The following is a 19871-nucleotide window of genomic DNA, read 5'->3' as shown; positions in this document are numbered from 1 at the left end:
GCAGCATGAGCAGCATAGCTGTGGGAAACCAAAGAACCCATGCTGCTCAGGGAGGGCTCTTTGGAGGGCCTGGCAGGGGGTGCCGGAAAGGTTGGGAGGAACCAAGGGGGAATAGGGGAAGGACTATCTCAGGAGAAAGAGTTGAGTAAAGGCTTGGCAGAGGGAAGTAGGATCCCTGAGGGCAACAGCAAGAGGCAGGGACTTGATGGGGCTCTGTGCCCCTTGGCCTCCCTCAGGGCATGGCCCTTTACCCTGCCCCACGCTGGGATAGGACTCTAGCCTGCAGACAGGCGTCCAGCATCACCCACAAGCTACCCCCCCCCAAGGCTGAGCTGCCAGCCCCTCCAACCCTTTCACTTCCCTTGCTAACCACACCTGCTCAGACCACAGCCACAGCAGGACTCAGGTTTCAATTCTCATTTTTCCTACACCTATGTAGGCTCTTGAAAAGTTTCAATTTCTTGACAGGGGCTGGGCCTAACATTTACCTAACACCCTCAATCCTCTGCCACTGCCTCCTTGTAGTCATTTTTGCCTGTCCCTCAACCCTGAATTCCTGTCCTCTGCCCTCCTAACAGCCAGAGCAAGCTACTTTCTTTTCTTTCTTTTTTTTTTTTCTTTTTTTGAGACAGGGTCTTAGGGTCTTACTATGTTGCCCAGGCTGGTCTTGAAGTCCTGGACTTGAGTGATCCTCCTGCTTCAGCCTCCTGAGTAACTGGGATTATAGACACACACTCAAGCCTTCTAATAGGTTATTTTGACTATGCACCCCTCTGCTCAAGACCCTTCTATGGCTCCTCACTGCCCTCCAAATTAAGCCCAAGCTTTTTAATGTGACATTCAAGGCCCTTCACTGTGTGACTCCAGCCAGCCTACTCAACCTCCTCTCTCAGTCTCACCATTCTACCATTTTAGTTATCTTTTTTTCCAAATACACACACTATACGTATACACACACACACACACACACACACACACACACACACACACACACAGTTTTCCAGCAACATCAGCCTCTTTTAGCAACTTCAAACTTCTGAATAGACTTTTCCCTCTACTTTTAAAACCCTTTCCCTTTTCTCTGCCTGATAAACTCATATTCACCCTTTAAACCCCAGCTCAAGACATTCTGTAAAGCCTTCTTCCTTCTCCCAAGTCAGAATTAATTCTCCCATGTCTGGGTCTCCATAACCTTGCCCAGATCTTGATGACAGCACTAAGCACAAGCTGGCTGGACTTCTAGACTTCTCTATTTAGCTATGTCCTTTTCTAAATTCCCCTTCTTTTCAAGACTTGGGATCACTTGTTAGCTATGTGACCTTGGCAAGTCACTTTACCTTCTCTGGAGCTCTCGCTGAGCCCCCACGCTGGATTACTGCTGGGTTAGTCTCTATGTCCAGAGCTTTTCAGTGCCTATTTGTACACTGGTAACCATGATTATCCCATGATTCTGTAACTATCTCCCACCAGGCTAGGAGTCCCTTGCCAGCAGGGCTTGAGTCTGGAACAGTCCAGGTTCTTTGTAACTAAACTGTCTCTGTATCCCCAGTGCCCACTATTCCATAAATCCTTATTGCACGGGCAAATTCAGCCCAAACTCCAATTTTGCAAATGGAGAAACTGGGCCCAAAGATGTACAGAGATTTGCCCAAGGTCATAAACCAGCTTCAGGGCTTTTTCCTTTGCCCTCCCCGAAGTCCTTGGGCCAGCCTACTCTCCAAGGACTGCCCCTGGCCCAGGCCAGGGCTCTGGACCAGACAGCAGGCCTGCACCAAGCCTCCACTGTTGCTGTCCCATGGGCTTACAGGGTAAAAGCTACCAGATGCCCAGTTTTACTTCCCTCCAGGCTGCAGAGACCATGCCGAGAGCAACTGTCAGACCTCAGCACTTCCGTTTCACCCAGAGCCAGGCTTCCTTTCTGTCTCTTCCTGGGGCAGCAAGCAGACTGTGGGCCACAGCCTCCGGGCTAGCTCCTGGAGAGTTTTGTTTCTCCTCAAGGCTCAGCCCAGACAATGCCAGTTGTGAACTCTCTCTAAGGACAGACTCCACCCTTGCGGGGTTTGTGGCAGGAAAGCCTGATTACCCCAAAGCCCTGAAAACTGGAGTCTTTTTTTGTTTGTTTGTTTATTTTTATAGAGCCGGGGTCTCACTCTTGCTCAGGCTGATCTCAAACTCCTGACCTCAAGCGATCCTCCCGTCTCGGCCTCCCAGAGTGCTAGGATTATAGGCATGAGCCACCACACCCGGAAACTGGGGTCTTGACCTTGATGAAACCTCATTTGACCTGTGTGGTTGGGGACAGAAAGGCCACGCATGAGGAAAGTTCTGGAGAATCGTAAGCCTTTGATGTAACCTGTTTATCTTATAGATGGGCAGACTAGGGCCCAGAAAGGGATTTTCCCAGAGCAGAAAAGCAGCGATGTACCCAGGGGCATTTATTTTTAGGGAGGCCTGACCCTGTGCTAAATGGTCCTAATCTGTGGTGCCCTTAATGCTTTCGCCTGTGTGATACTGTTTTGTTTTTCTACCTCCTTTCTACCAGCCTGGCAGGTGCCTCCTCTCTCTGCTGCCTTGGTGAGCACCTGCCTACAGCAGCAGCTTCTCACCCCAACACTGGCTGCCAACTAACCTTTAAACTGTTTACAACCAGATCACCACAGGCTTAAAAGTGTAAAGTGAAAGTGGGAAGTACGAGTAAACGTGCTCTTGGTCAAGGGCTTGGGGAAGAGCTTTTGGAAATCCAGAGGCCTTGAACGCTTAGAATCTGGTTTCAGTGGGGAGAAAAGTTCACACACTAAGATGGGATTCAGGAATGTATTTTCACTGCTCTTTGTCAGTCCTCTCACCAGCTCATATTTAACCCACACATGCTCGCTGGATGCCTCTGGAAGGAAGACCCCAGCTTGCCCCTCCTTGTCTCTCACATTGGTAACTTACCATCATCCCCAAGGCTGCGAGAGGCATTCAAGATCGGGCAGTTCAACCCCAAGTCAGATTCAGAAATCATTTCCTCTATCCATTCTTTCTCTCCAGAACATTTATCAGAATCAGGCCAGATCCAATGCTTGGTGCTGTGAGATTGAACAGGGACTGGCCTTCAGGGAACTCACTATCTGGTGGAGGAGGGCACTGGAGACAAACATGCAAAGAAACCAGGGAGTGTGTAATGTGCTAGAGGAGAGAGCAAGGTTTCTCGGGGAAGGAGATGAATTCACCAAACAGGGAAGGGCTCCAAGCAGTTCTCAATATTTCTACCACCAGAACATGCCCTGTCAATCAGGACCCTCCTAAATCAGACTCCCTGACTTCTGCACAATACTGTGCCTTTCCATGAAGCTTTATTCACTCATTTTGTCAGTCAACAAATTTTCCCGGGCCCTTCATCTGTGAAGATCCTATACTGGGCCCTGCAGACTCCTGGCCTTAAGGACCCCCAGTCTGGTGGGCAATGGATGCATAGAGAGACAATAACCACATAGTGTGGACATGGTGTGAAGAAGGGAAGGACAGAACTGGAGAGCCAGCAAAGGTACCCGAGCCATCCTGGGAAGTCAGGGAAGACTTTTTGCAGGAGGTGATTTATGATATGAAATCTGAGATATGGAACTTCCTGTATCCTCATAACATTCCTCTAAGGTTGGTACTATTATTTCCATTTTAGAGGTGATAAAACTGAGGCCCAGAAAAGGGCAATGCCTTGTCCAAGGTCACATGGTTGGGATGGGAGGTGTGCATTCATCCCTGGGTACCCGGCAGCAAAGGCAGAGGTGACACCACTGGAAAAGCTGGACCTAGGGGGTCTCGTACCAGAGGTGGTGGGATGTTCAGAGGCATGAAGGGAGGAGGGAGGAGCAAGAGCTGAGAGCCTGGAGCTGTTGGAACCAGAAGGTTGTGGCATCTCTCCCTGACATACAGTGGAACAGAGGAGGGGACAGGAATACCCAACAGGACTTCATCTCATGAGTTCAGGACAGCAAAGCTCACTTGGTCCTTAGACACCATCTCATCCAGCCCCCATCAAACAGGTTTGTCCAGGGCAGTTGATAAGGACACACAGTGTCACAGTGCTAGCCCTGGACTAGAATCCAGAGGCTCTGTCCCTCAGCTCAGGGCTCCATGTATGGCCCTGGATGCCACTACATTGTTCACTCCAATCTACATGTACTGATTGGTGCTCTGGATTGGACACTCTTGCAGGCACTGTGGGGATCACAGGGATCCACCCCATCACCGCTGTCAGGAGTTTACAGCTGGTGTGGAGGAAGTCAGATTGGGTTCAGAGACCTGGACCCCAGGCAGCATGTGGGAAGTTAGGCAGCAGCCAGCATGAACAGAGTGCCAGGGAGTGGGGTGGGGAGGATCTTAATGTTGCAATTGCCAGGAGCAAGTCCTTGGACCTCAGTTCTCTCATCTGTCTTAAGAAGAGACTGGAGTCAACAATCTCTGAGGTCCGTCTGTTCAGGCAGTTGGGCCTCTGCCCTCTTTGCCTTGCAAGGATTGGAGGTGAGGCTGGACGAAGCTTCTGGTTGGCTAGAGGGTGGAAGGCAGAGGAAGCGGCTGAGCTGTTTGCACCACCCCTGGCTGCCCATGTTGGGGCTGTCCCATTACGGGCAGGGAAATCACAGGCTCAGCACTCAGACATCTGGGAGGTGCTGGGCAGCCGGGGTATTTTTAGAAGGCCAGAGGCAGACATGCCCGGAATCCTGGGCGTTGCTGAGCCAAAGAAGCTGGGAGGCCAGCAGAAGGCGAACCAGAAGAGGCAGCCTCAGTCCTGGTCCAAACTTCACCAAGGTCAGCTGATCTTGCCTTTCCCTAGAGGCCAGTGCTCAGGCCTACTGTGGAAAAGCTCCAGTTTCTTCTGCCTCCTTCTGGGTAAACAGGTACAGAGTTGTTACAGGAAGAGGATGTGTTGTGTCCAGAGCACTTGATCTCCATTGGTTCATTCGCCCAGCTCTCTGGAATCCACATCCTGGGGTCCTGGGAGGTCAGGATGCCTAGGCCTCACCTGTGTGGGATTCCCCTCTGAGGTTCACTGTCAGCCATCACCCACCACCACTACCACTATGTGGCCAGGGACCTATAAAGCCACCCTCTCCTACAATCCCCTCCCCCATCCCAGTTCACAATGGGGCCTCAGGAAACAGGGGTCCCCAGACAGAGTCAGATGCACACCTCTGACTAGCTGACCTTCCTCAACTTCCAAACCTTGGGCCTGCCCGATTCCCATAGATTGCCTAGATCTCAAATTAGGAGTCTCCTCTGTCAGGAAGCCGTCTCAGATCTCCCACCCCAGGCCAGGTCAGGGCCTTCATCCAACTGTCAGTCTGTGTTGCCCTCTTTCCCTGCACTGATCCACTGTAATTGTTTCCTGTCCGTCTCTCCCTGCACATTCCCTGCTACCTTTGTTAATTCAGACACTGTGGAGATGACACCTCTCTCACTTTGCTAGGAAAAGATTTGAAGCTCTGTCCCTTGGCCAGGGAACTCCAGGGCTGGAAGGACACCTGGGGTAGGAGGAAGTGTCCTTCTGATCTTGGGCCCCCAGGCATGCCTGCCCTCCAAGTCAATGCTCGCCAGAGCGTGAGGCAGCCTTTGTCTACATGTGACAGTACACTAACCAGATAAACCAATCTGGGCACTCTATGCCCAAGCCCATCAGTTTGTCCTATCTTGTCATTCTGTACCCTAAGGGGTCTCCTAGGGACAATATCAGATGGGAGGGGAGAGTGTGAATGTGGAAATGCTCAGGGGTAGGTGGGGTGTCCCCACCACACCTGGGTGGAGGTGGCTGTATCTTCATCTGGGTGTAGGATCATCCTAGTTTTCAGTGACCTGGTCCCCATCCTAGCCCAGTTAAGAGGCTTCAGAGCCCAGAGGTCATAGGTCATCACCTGCCAGAGAAACCCTGCCTAGACCCAAAGTGGTCTGTTCTCAGCATACTAGCCCAGGGGAGAGAGCATTGAGCAAGGAGTCAAGAAAGTATATGGCTTTGGGCAGGTCACACTCCCATCTCTGGGCCTTAGTTTCCCCGTCTGTACAATGAAGAGGTGGACTCTGTAAATTCTAAGGGCCCCTCTGGTGAGGACAGTCTAGAAGAAACTGCTCCTGTGTGCAGAGTGCTGGCTGGGTGCTCCTATATCAGTGATCCCATCTAATCTCACAGCCATGGAGTAAGAAAGAAATACCCCTGCCCATGGGAAGCTGATGGAACTCACCTTTGGGCAGAGAGGGCCTTTGAACTGAGGTTGGGCTATCAAAGCTTTGCTCCTGGAAAAGAGGAGTACCCCAGATAGATATTTTGTGTGTGTGATTAAAATATATATAATATATAATTTACCATTTTAACCATTTTTTGATGTACAATGCAGTGCCATTAAATATGTACACAATGTTGTGTAACCATCACGACTATCCATTTCCAAACTTTTTCACCATACCAAACAGAAACTCTCTAACTGTTAAACAGTAATTCCCCATTCCCCTTCCCCCCAGCCCTGGTATCCTCTTATTCTGCTTTCTGGGCCTATATTTTTTTCTCTATCTTTTTTTAAATTTTTTCTGTGTCTATAAATGTGCCTATTCTAGGTCCTCAGGTAAGTGGGATCATACAGTATCTGTCTTTTTGTGTCTGGCTTCTTTCACTTAGTTAGCATAGTGTCTTCAAAATTCATTCATGTTGCAGCATGTATCAAAATGTCATCCCTTTTTAGAGGCTGAAGAATATTCCACTTTATGGATATACAACATTTTGTTTATCTGTTTATCTGTTGATGGACAATTGGGTTATTTCTACCTTTTGGCTATTGGGAATAACCCTGCTATGAACATTAGTGTACAAGTATCTGTCTGAGTCCCTGTTTTCAAATCTTTTTGGTATTTACCTAGAAGTGAAATTGCTAGATCACATGGTAACTCTATGTTTAACTTTTTAAGGAACCACCAAACTGTTTTCCACAATGGCTGCACCATTTTACATTCTCACAAACAGGGCACTAGGATTCCAATTTCTATACTTCCTGGACAATTAATTACTAGTTATTTTCCTTTTTTATTTTTTAAATAATAGCTGTCCTAATGGGTCTGAAGTGGTATCTCATTGTGGTTGGCCTGGATATGTTTTTTTTTTTTGTGAAACAGAGTCTCACTTTGTTGCCTGGGCTAGAGTGAGTGCTGTGGCATCAGCCTAGCTCACAGCAACCTCAAACTCCTGGGCTCAAGCGATCCTACTGCCTCAGCCTCCCGAGTAGCTGGGACTACAGACATGCGCCACCATGCCCGGCTAATTTTTTCTATATATATTTTTAGTTGTCCAGATAATTTTTTTATTTCTATTCTTAGTAGAGACGGGGTCTCGCTCAGGCTGGTCTTGAACTCCTGACCTCGAGCGATCCACCCACCTCGGCCTCCCAGAGGGCTAGGATTACAGCTGTGAGCCACCGTGCCCGGGCTGTTTTTTTTTTTTTTAATATGATTTAGCTGCAGAGTCCTTTTATCAGAGGAAAAGTTACCCAAGGCTATATGAATCCTTTAGGGGAGGAGCTGGCAGTGGTTCACTGGAGGCGAGAGGGGCTGGTGAGGTCTCACGGGCAGATGAGGCTGATGAGGTAGGGGTGTGGGGGGGGGTTGCTCATGTGTGAGAGCACTTTCTCTTGGTCTCCCTTTGCCTGCTCTGCCCCACGCAGAATTCTTCCGGGCCTTTCTGAGGAACCCAGTGGTACATTATAAATTCCCTTACTAAAGGTCACTGAAGTCAACTTCCTTTCTGAGCTACTAACCTGGAGAAGGTCAAATGTAACAGAGGCAGGAAGTTTCTCTCCTTTGTCCTTGGGGGAGGACTTCCCAAGTCACCTTGGAGGAGGCCCTCTCTGTTTTAGCAGTTACTTGAGCTTATCAAATGTGAATAGGCCCTGGGAGAACAAAATTGGACCATTTGTGGGGTGAAAAAGGCTGCATCTCCCAAGATCCAATGAGATGCAGAGTGCAGAGAAAGGCCACACATTTGCAGAGGACAAAGGAGCTTCCAGGGCACACATGGAAAAAGGCCTAGCCTCTTCCCTTTTGAGGTTCAAAGTTATTCAAATCCTAAGATGACCATCCCAGTGAGCCCCAGTGGATGGCAGGAAAGAACCCCTCAGCCCCCAAGGGGAACTCAATGGTGTAGCAAAGGGGCACTGGACTGGTTACCGGGCTTAGCTCTGAGGCTGAAGACCTAGAAGCCCCTCTGGACCTTCCTCCTGGTGAAAACTGAGCTAGGAGTGTGAATGAGAGTGTGGTCTTTGGGGTCATGTGTTCATGGATGCTGGGGCTCTGAGCAGTGAGGTAGAGCAAGACTGGGGCTCAATCAACAGTGATCCTGTTTGAAATCAGCTAGTCTCTGAGGGTTTTGAACACTCCTGTGAGGTGGGGTTTTGAGAAGGCCTCCAGAGGGCCAGGTTGGACTTCCTGCTGATAAGATCTCATGGGAGATCAAGCAATTAATGGGGGGGAAATGTGACCATAGTTCTTACCTTAAGCTGGTAGAGTGACCATAGCAGTTACATGGAGTTCTCAAGTTCTTTGCTTCTCTAGCTCCAGAGGTAGGGCAAGATGAGGGCAACCAGACAAGTGTATTATTCCTTTCTACACCCAGGCCAGCTCCACACAACCTGTGGATGGGAGAGAGAGTCTCTGGGCCTCTTTCCTTACTTCATTTCCCTACGAATCCTTCCCAAGTAACTGCTCCTCATCTTCAGGGGTCCACTACAGCCCAGGATAGGCTATTTCCTGTTCACTCCCTCTGCAAAGCTTATCCAACTTGTGCCCAGGTCCCTCTGTGTCCCATTAGGAATGCTGAGCTCAGTTGATAGAGCAAATGGACCTAAGGGGCTGATGGCAATAGTTGGTTAATCCAGCCAATAAGGGCCTCACATGCCTCCCTTCCATGACTCCACTCACATTTTACCAGGGATCATAATTACTCCAAAGGCACAATAATCTGAGCAAAAGTTGTTAAAGTGTACCACTTCAGCAGCCTTTCAGCTGTGTTATGCAAAGAAAGTATGATTCTACTGGTGTGGTTTTAGGCACTTTGAAAGGATATTTGGGCTGGGCATGGTGGCTCACACCTATAATACCAGCACTTTGGGAAGCAAAGGTGGAAGGATCACTTGAGGCCATGAGTTCAAGACCATCCTTGGCAACATGGTAAGACCCTTGTCTCTACAAAAAAAAAAAATTAGCCTGGCATGGTGGTGTGCCCCTGTAGTCCCAGCTACTTGGGAGGTTGAGGTGGGAGGATCACTTGAACCCAGGAATTCAAGGCTGCAGTGAGCTATGATTGTGCCAGTGCACTCCAGCCTGGTGACAGAGTGAGACACTGTCTCTAAAAAATAAAAGTTTTTTTTTTTTAAAAAAAAAAAAAAAGAAAGGATATTTGGGAAGATGTTTTCTTGCCAAATATTAGGCACCCTCTGCTCACCTGCAGAGAAGACAGCATTTTCTGCCTACACATGATGGAGCCTAGATGAGGTCCAGGCCTCTGGGCCAAATTGGCCCAGCTCCAGCTGTGACCTTCAGTTCCACTCCCTAAGCCAAGGTACTAAATTCAGATCATCCATCAGTCCTGAAGCAGGTTAGACCAGTCACCATGAACACGTGCCTGGCAACCAAATTTGCCTAAGATGAAATCTTGATTATGCAAAAGGAATCTTTAGTCTGCAATGTTTTCCACACCCAGCTCACACATTAAAACATTTATCCTTGACTACATTTGGAAGGAAAAGAAAGATAAGCAGGAGAAAGGGCAAGGTAAGAGAATAGAGCAAGAATCAAGGAACTGAATCCTATCAGCCATCAAACCTTCATTCAACTAATCAATGAATCATCAATGAATGCTCATCTATGCTCTCCATTTACTAGTTCATTCCTATAAACAACCAATCAACCTTCATTCAAGTAATCAGTGAATGAGCCAATTTCATTCAATCAAACATCCTGTATTTATTGAAACAAGCAACTAATTTCATTCATTGATTTATCCATTCTTTTTTTTTTTTAACAAATCAACCTTCATTCAACCAACAAAGCAGTAAGTAGTCATTCAATCTTCATTTGTTGAACTAAATATTCCAATATCAAAACTCAGGGCTGAGAGAGAGCTCAAAAGCCATTTAACTCAACCACTTCACCCATTGTGGGATTGTAGGGATTCTGTCCCTTACAATCTTGCCAAATGGAGAGCTCACTATCTTCAAAGGTACCTGGTCTGTTATGGAGCAGCTCTGACTGTGAAAAAACATTTTTGAAGCAGCTCTGTGAAAAAATATTTTTTAAAGTTTTTCCCCTCTTAACATCCCTATCTGGTTCTAGTATGATCAGGAGAGCCTGTCTGCAGGTAAAGATGCAGATTGTGTCTTCTGTGACCCCCTCTCTGTGCCTCCCCTGTCCCTGTAGGTGACAAAACAAAACAAAACAGCATAATGTTGTATACCTTGATTATGTACAATTTTTATTTCTCAAGCATACCTTGATAAAGCTGAAAAAAACCAAATATGGCTTCAAATTAATATTTTTCTTTTTGGGTGCATAACTGAGATAGGGTATCCCTCATTTGCCCTAGCTGGTGTGCAGTGGTGGGATCATAGCTCACTGCAGCCTCGAACTCCGGGCTCAAGCAATCCTCCCACTTTGGCCTCCCAAAATGCTGGGATTACAGGCGTGAGCCACCACACTGGGCCTGAAAATAATTATTTTATTCTGTAATTTGGCATCCAAGTCATGTACAGTGATTTAAAAATCAAGTGATTGTGCTCATATATAAAAAAATCATATCTGAAATGACATAATTATATTACTATAATGAAATAAACCCCTAATCAGAAAAAAAGAAAAATTTAAAACTCTTCCATGCCTTCTAAGGAAGATATATCCAGGTAATAGGAGGGTTTTTTTGTTTGCTGAGTACAAAGCCTTATTTATTCAGGGTGATGGTCTTTCCTATGCGAGATCACAGCCTTACACCATGGGTAAGGGATAGAACTCCAGAACTAATTGTGCTCCAAAAAAATGTGGGGGCGAGGGGAGGGCAGGAAAGGTGGAAATGGCAGAGACTTTGAAGAAGAGAGGAGCCTGGGGTTACTTGAGTGGAGGGAGAATTGCTGTAAAACCCTACAGTTGGCCCTGGAACAACACAGGATTGAACTGCTGCAGGGCCAGTTATGTGCAGATTTTTTCAATCAAATGAGCTTGATGCAGTATTTGTGCTATTTGAAACACAAATATATGGTGTGTTGACTTTTCTTATAGGTGGTTCCACAGGGCTAACTGCAAGACTTGAGTATGTGCCAATTTGGTCATTGGGGTCCAAGAACCAATCCCCCAAACCCCCATACTGAGGAACCGCTATACTCCATCTCTAGACAGGAATCTACAATACAATGACCATTTCTCACTATGGTAAAGATTTACTTTGGGGTAATTAAGAGAAGTGCTGAGCCTTGCTCCTTGGTGCGGGGTATAAGTTGAGGCAGTTGTGGGAAGGCAGACATACCTGGACTGCATTTGGGGCTCCTACTCAGAGTTTTTGATGGGGCGTTCAATTCTCAGCTGAATCTGGGTTTTAATCACTACCCTAAATAAAGAACCAAACATGCACCTCCCTTTCCATCACTGCTAAAGTACCAGGGCAGCCTGATCCAGCCCAAACAGAGATGCTGCTGGAACACACTCTGGAAAGCCAGATGGGAGTTTGGCTGTGAGATCAGCATTCTGACCTGACAATCAATGGATTTTTCAGAAGGTATGTTAATCAGGATTATTTTGGTTGCAAATCATGGAAATTCATCTCTAATGTGTTAAGCAAGTCAAATAAACAAAATCCCAAAACATAAAAAGGGAAGGTGGAATTACTGTCTCACATAAATGTGAAACCCAGGAGTAGGACCAGCTTCAGGAATGGCTAGATCCTGAAGGCACACAAGTCAAGTCACCAGGAATCTGTCTCTATCTCACTACACTGCCTTCCTCTGGGCTGGTTTCCCTCTCATGTTTCTCTCCCCATGTGGTAGAAAAATGACACCCAAGAGTTCCACCTTGACATCATCAGCCCTACTGGAAAGAGCTTATCCTCCCAATAGTTCTGGGGAAAGTACCAGGACTGACTCGCATGTGACTGACTGTGTTATTTCTCCAACTCTGAAGTTGGGAGGATGGAGTCAGCCACACAAGAACTCCTTGAACTGAAAGTGGAAGCAGTAAAAGACCAATACAGGGAGAACTATGAAACACTGATGAAGGAAATAGCAGAGGACATAAACAGGTGGAAAACCATACCGTGCTCATGGATCGGCAGAATCAACATTATTAAAATGTCTACACTACCGAAAGTGATCTACAGATTCAATGCAATCCCTATTAAAATACCAACATCATTTTTTGCAGATCTAGAAAAATAATTCTACGCTTCATATGGAACCAGAGAAGACCCCCTATATCAAAAGCAATCTTAAGCAAAAAGAACAAATGGGAGGCATCAATTTACCAGACTTCAAGCTATGCTACAAGGCTATAGTAAATAAAAACAGCATGATACTGGCACGAGAACAGAGACTTAGACCAGTGGAACAGAACTGAAAACCCAGATACAAAACCATCCTCATATAGCCATCTAATCTTTGACAAAGCAGACACTGGAGAAAAGAATCCTTATTCAATAAATGGTGCTGGGAAAAGTGGATAGCTACATGTATAAAACTGAAACAGGATCCACACCTTTCACCTCTCACAAAAATCAACTCACAGTGGATAACAGACTTAAACCTAAGGCATGAAACTATAAGAATTCTAGAAGAAAATTGGAAAAATTCTTATAGACATTGGCCTATGCAAAGAATTTATGAAGAAGACCCCAAAGGCAATCACAACAACAACAAAAATAAATAAATGGGACCTGATCAAATTAAAAAGCTTTTGCACAGACAAGGAAACTATTACAAGAGCAAACAGACAACCTACAGAATAGGAGAAAATATTCACATTGTACACATCCAATGAAGGGCTGATAACTAGAATCTATATAGAACTCAGGAAAATCAGCAAGAAAAAAATCAAACAACCATATCAAAAGGGGGGCAAGGGACATGAACAGAAACTTTTCAAAAGAAGATAGACTAATGGCCAAGAAACATACGAAAAAATTCTCAACATCTCTAATCATCAGGGAAATGCAAATCAAAACCACAATGAGGTATCACTTATTTCCAGTGAGAATGGCCTTTATCAAAAAGTCCAAAAACAATAAATGTTGGCATGGATATGGAGAGATAGGAACACTAATATACTGCTGTTGGGACTGCAAACTAGTACAACCTCTGTGGAAAGTAATATGGAGATACCTCAAAGAGCTACAAGTAGAACTATCATTTGACCCAGCAATACGATTACAGGGCATCTATGCAAAGGAAAAAAAGACATTCTATAAAAAAGACATCTGCACTCAAATGTTTATAGCGGCACAATTCACAATTGCAAAGATGTGGAAACAATCCAAGTGCCCATCAATACATGAGTAGTGCATTAATAAAATGCGGTATATGTATACCATGGAGTACTACTCAGCCACTAAAAATAATGGTGATCTAGCACCTCTTGTATTATCCTGGATAGAGCTGGAGCCCATTCTACTAAGTCAAGTATCACAAGAATGGAAAAACAAGCACCACATGTACTCACCATCAAATTGGTATTAACTGATCAACACTTACATGCACATATAATAGTAACATTCATCGGGTGTTGGGCAGGTGGGAGGGGGGAGGAGGGGATGGGTATATTCACACCTAATGGGTGCAGTGCACACCGTCTCAGGAATGGACACACTTGAAGCTCTGACTTGGGTGGGGAAAAGGCAATATACGTAACCTAAACATTTGTGCCCCCATAATATGCTGAAGTAAAAAAAAATTTAAAAAAAACAAAGAAGGAAAAGTGGAAGCAGGAAAGTCTCCCAAAGGAAATCAGGGTGCTGATAGCAGAAATGGGAATGGCAAAACAGCAGTCAGTGAAAAATGGAGATACACTGCCTATGAAGTGAGCTTATGAGAATGATGTCAAAAAACCCCCAAACTTCCTTATGTGACCCAGGCTGGAAACTGATGTTTCATCTATCCCTGAAGGACACATGATTTATTAAGAAACTAGAGTATCTCCAGGAAGGGGTGAGGTGGACTGGGGCAGATACCCTTGGCTGATTTGGGTCCCTACTCCCTCCCCTTTTGGCCTTAGCTGCAGAGACAGGATTTCCTGGAACTGGAGCTGCTGCTGCAGGGCTGCCTACCAGACAAGCACTGAAACCTTGGTCAAGGCCACATGCAACAAGAAAGGACAGAAATTTGCAGGAATGCAGCCCCAGGAACAAGAGAAGAGGGTGCTGGATTGTGGTTAGAGCATCCCATCAAAATATTACAGTATGGTGGTGGAATGAAGGCAGAGAAGAGGCAAAAATTAAAAAATTTGAGCCTCTGGTAGGAGGAATCAAGCATGGATTAAAAGCCACAAATCAGTGCCTCCATCCCTGTACAAGAATGCCCAGTGCCACTTAAAGGAATATGCAGTGATAAGGGAGGCCTGGATTCCACAGGACATAGGAAGGAGAAAAGTGCTCCCCCCATGCATTAAGATTGAAGAGACCTGTGTGCCAGCCATGACAAGGTGCACTTGACCACAGACAGCATGGAGAATCTGGCCTTGCTGGAGCAGGTATCCATGGGTGCAAATGATAGGGAAAACTTACTGAAAAAAACTGAATTCCCTGGAAACTGTCCCTATGCTGGATATTTTCCATTCTCTACCCTTCCCCACCCTGCTCTCTGCCCCAGGAAGCTGAACTCTGTAGACTTAATTAACAGCAATCCTGTGCTTCTGGCTTCAGGTTGGGTTTAGGCAACGGAGAGGCCCAGCTGGAGATCAGAGGATAGGAGGTGAGTGGGCTCAGGGTACTTATCCCCCACCCACAGCCACCCCTTCTTGTGGCACTGCCTCTGGCTGGCTCTGTCCCTCAAGTAAACGTCACTACTCCTCTCGAAGTGGCTGACTCTGTGTGACTCTTTCTCATTCTAGATTCTGGTAACTGCTCCCTCTCTCTGGCCATTCAGACCTAGAGGTGGTGACAGCTCTGCTGCTAGCTCCAGGTTATTGCACTGGAGGGTCCCTTGTACTTTGTTAAATAACCCCTTTAACCTCCTCCCATTTTCATCTGTTTTTGTTGGAACCCTGAATGATACTATCCCTGAAATGCTCCCTATTAGTTAGGGTAATTCAGGAGGAGGAAGATGGGGGTGAGCTGGGCAGTCCTCAGAGAGTAAGAGCCACTGGCTCTCTGGTTCCTGCCCCCATGCTTTTTCACGTGGAGCCATGGGAAGCATGAGGAACTGGGAGGGATGCCTCTGTATTCATCCTGGGGCCACCATACCTTGGTCCTGACAAGCTCTGCTGACATAGGCCCCACCATGGGTCTTCTACTTTTGGAACTCTCTGGTCCACCATCAGGGTTCACGAACACCCCCAGTCTCACAGGAATATGGTCCGGGTCCTCCCTGCCCACTGTCCTGCTTCCTTACCACACTTTACTGCAGCAGCAGCACCAGGATGAGCCTGCAGGGTTCTAGCTCAGTGAGCATCCACTGGGAGAAGTGCCGGTGCCCTTCTTGCAGGCATCACCACCCCCCTCTTCAAGGAATCCTCTTGGATGCCTCCACCGTATCCTACCCCTACATACATACTTAGCTTTGATGGGGAGGAGAAACATGGAGATTTGGAACCACTGTTGGTTGAAACATAGAATCATTAGCATTAAAAGGGGTATGGGGGCTGGTGGAATTTTCAGTCTAGACCCTCTCTCACCTCTTCTGCCCTCAGAAACAAGTCCCAAGTCCCAGCCCTACATCTTTGATCCTCCCAGCAGTAGGTAGGCCCTGCCTGCCTCAGCTCTGAGGTCCCCATCTCCTGTAAAAGGAGCTGAACAAGAACCACACATTTATCACCTCTGTGGAAACCATCACATCACAGTGGCCACCAAGGGCAGACAAAACCAGAGCACGGCCAGGGAGCCCTTTCCGCTGCAGAGAGGGGTCGGGCCAGCGGGAGACTTCGCCAAGCTTCCTCCCCACCACTGCATTGAGCGACCAGAAAAGAGCAGAGTGTGTAACTGGCATACTATGCCCCCCCACACCAAGCCCCTCGAGTCACAGTTCTAGCCTGGGTGAGGTAGGAGGATTGCCATGAATTAGATAGGAGATGAGACTGGTCCATTTTAATAATTGAATAAGACCAGGAATTTATATAAATTCCACCTATGATGTTATAAAAAGAGGAAAGGGCAAAGCGAGTGACTAGGGGGAAAAAATAAAAACAAAAAAAGCAGAATTGTTCCACGTGTCTACCTCAACCAGTTGAAATTCCTCAACAACCATTTGCAGCCGCAACGTGGCTCCTGCCTTCGCATGTCCATTAGGTGCCTCCCAGCAACCCCAGCGAAAAAGAAGGCGAGAAGGCCTGAGATTCACTCTGATTGGACCATCTTGGGTCACAAGGCTGCTCCTGAGCCAATCACTATGGCTGACGGATGGAATGTACTGATTGGTCAAGCCTACTCATATTTCCTCCTCTGGAGTTGGCCTTCCTGGAACCCGTGTTCCCAAAACAAACGGAACTGTAGGGAAGGGGGAAAGGGGAAGGACGACAAATGTGAGGAAATATTGCAGTGGGGATTTACCCTATTCACTCCTGTGAGAGTATAAAGTTTCTAGGAAGACGAGAGTGAAGAAAAAACTAAAATTTCAGGTGTTTTATAATTCTTAGAATAATAGTCATTGACATACTTAAAGACAATGTTAAATGGTGTGTACAGAGTAGCAGGGCAGAATTAAATATCCCTGCGGGAGGGAAAGGGAGCGAGGGAGAGAGAGGAAATGAGAGAGCTCCCCTAAATGGTGTCCAGGGCCTGGAGACTGGGCTGGGCATCAAGATGGAGCCAGAACAGTACTGGGCTGCTTCCTGAGAAAACTCACGTCCCATGGTGATTTTATGAAGCGACGTTGTGAAAGTGAAAGTGAAGGGAGCCACAAAAAAGCCCTCTCCTTTCTCCCATATGAAGCCATCAGTTAAAAAGTCAGTTTCTCCTGTCAGACCAGAGGAGGCGTGATGACTAAGTACTGTGTGTTACCCTGTATTGGATCCTGGAACAGGAAGAGGACGTTACTCGGAAAACAGGTGAAATCCAATTAAAGTGTGGAGTCAGTTTATAGTAATGTTACTAATGTAATGTTCTTGTTGGGACAAATGTACTGTAGTAATGTAAGAGGTTAACAATGAGGGAAATTGGGTAAGGCGACCTCTCTACTATCTTTGCAACTTTTCTGTAAGTCTAAAATTATTGCAAAATAAAGTCTATTTTTTTAAAAAGTCAGTTTCTCCCTATCACCCTCTGGTGTAGATTCACTTCTACTATGTGGAGGAGCACCACAGCTGGGATTAAATATATAAATAAACACTTATGTGCCTCTAGGTACCCTGGTGTCATTGGTACAGCACAGGGGCAGTGGGAAAAGGCAGTGTCCCCTGTACTTCCTCCAGCAGCCTGTGAGCTGTGGGTGAATGGATGTGATAGAGTCTGTGATGCACTTAGCAGAGGGTCCAGCACATAGCAGGTGCCCAGTGGAGGTTAGTGGACACCTTACCACGTGCTTACCTTCTCCTCTGGGCTTCGCACATCCCCAGGGCACTCCTCCCCGTGCCTGGGTGGTGAAGTGAGTTGTTCAGCCACTTAGTGGAGATTTTCTACAGGGCTGAGAACCCCACCTCTGAGGCACCTGCATCTTGGGTGGAGGTTGGCTGTGCCTTACCACCTGCCATGTGTGTGGACAACTGAGATGACTCTGTGTTGGGTTCTGAGCTGACTCATTTTATTTAATCCCTAAATCAACCTGGAAGAGTAGGGATCACTCTTCCCATTTTAAAGTGGGAGAAACTGAGGCTGCAGAGGCTGGTATTTGCTTTCTGTCAGAGCAGACTCCTGAGACAGATAAGATAACAGCACCAATAACTGTGGGACTAGGTGGGCTGATAAGCAGCAGAAACTGGGAGTGTTGGGGAACTTGGAGAGGAAAGGTTACTTTTGTGTCCCATCATCAGTGGACTTTGGAGCCCGGAGGGTTTCCAGGAAGAAGGGGATGAGGAGGGCACCCCAAGTGGAGAAAATAGTGAGAGGCTTGGCACTGAAATGCAATACCTAGACATCCCGCAGTCCACAGGCACTCTGTCTACGTGGGCAGGAGCCCAGAATCCATGCCGAGAGTGGGATGGGATCATAAACAAAAGAATCAGTGATTGGTGGGATGCCATAGGGCTCTTTCCATTCCACTTTGGGAGCCCTAGGGACACAAAGATCCCTCAGGATCTGCTCCTAGGCTAATGTTAGCATTCCATCATTTGGAACTAAAAGTGCCACTCTGAGGCCTCTTTGTTTCTGTTGGAAGGAGGCCCCCTGCTCAGCCTTTATGGGTCAGTGCTGGGAAGACTCAAAACGGTGTAGATTGGAGAAACTTTATAAGTATCTATTTTGTGCCAACCCCTAAAATAGGGCCTAGGGTTCAAGGTGACTCAGTTGCGTTTCCCTAAGAGCACTCGGGCTGGGGACTATGCTGACTACCATGCTTGACGTGGACAGCTAGTTCGTGAGAAACAGGGCCCAAGACTGGGAGTGCCCAGAGGAGGCCCCTAGCTTCTAGGGGGACTCCCTAGCCAGACCTTCCTAGCCTCCTCCCACTGCTCCCTGATGGGCAGGGCAGCCAACGCAGCCAGCAGTCCCAGAGGGAAACACAATTCTGAGTTCTACCTCTAGCTTCCTCCCCAGGAAGAGAATCAGATCCTGCACGGGACAGGTCCCTGCCAGAGGTCTGGCAGGGTAGATCAGGCCTCCCCACCTGGCAGCCCTCTTCCTGCTGGACAGCAGTATCTGGGCATGGCCCCATGGTGCCACTGCTCAGGGGCCTGCAGGTGTGATGGCCTCTCACTGTCCCAGGTGAACCTTATGGCCCACACAAAGGGCACAACGCTGTGGACCTGCCTTTTGCCAGCTGTCCAGGACCAGACTAACCTGGCAGGGCCCTGCCTCACGTGCTTGAGCTCAGGACACCCAAACACAGGGCTGTCAAGCGGTCTAGCTACTTCTCCAAGGGCATGGCTTCTGGCTCAACCTGCTCTGCATTTCTGCAGAGCTTCAAGGAAAGGGAAGTCTCCGTGGTGATGGGAAGGCAAACAGTGTGCTTGTAGGTATGGGCCATTACATGGGAACCTTTCCTCAGGTTCTGTCCCTGTGAAATGAGTAAAAAGGGGTCACGATGATACCCTATTGGAGGAAACCCCATGATTTCAGGGGAGAAAGGCCTAGAGAGATTTGGAGGCTTGTGGAATGCTGCTAAGGGAACAATGGGATATGAGTCTCAGTAGTTCTCAGAGTCTTGGATAAGACGTCGAAGAAAAAACCATGAGGCTGGAGAGAGCTTGGATTCTGCCACAGAGAATGTGGAAGCTGACATTGTTGCTGTAGGTGAGTGGACAGACGGGACAGACGGGGGAGCCCATAGACGGGGGTCTGCCTGGGCCTACCTGACCTCATGAGAATCACTGGACCCTTGGGGTACAGAGCCCACAGCATCCAATCCATTGCACTGATTGGAAGACCAAGGTCTAGAGGGGAAAAGGGCATGTCTCAGGTCACCCAGTATGTCAGGTGCAGGGTCCGGCCTCAAACTCAGGTCCTGCCTGACAGTCCAGACCATCTTCTACCCATGTTCAAACAAGTCAAACCCAGACAGGCTGCCCCATATCTGGGCCTA

Source organism: Lemur catta, chromosome 7 (genome assembly GCF_020740605.2).
Source record: "Lemur catta isolate mLemCat1 chromosome 7, mLemCat1.pri, whole genome shotgun sequence".
Taxonomy (NCBI): Eukaryota; Metazoa; Chordata; class Mammalia; order Primates; family Lemuridae; genus Lemur; species Lemur catta.
Note: the sequence above shows the minus strand (reverse complement) of the source record.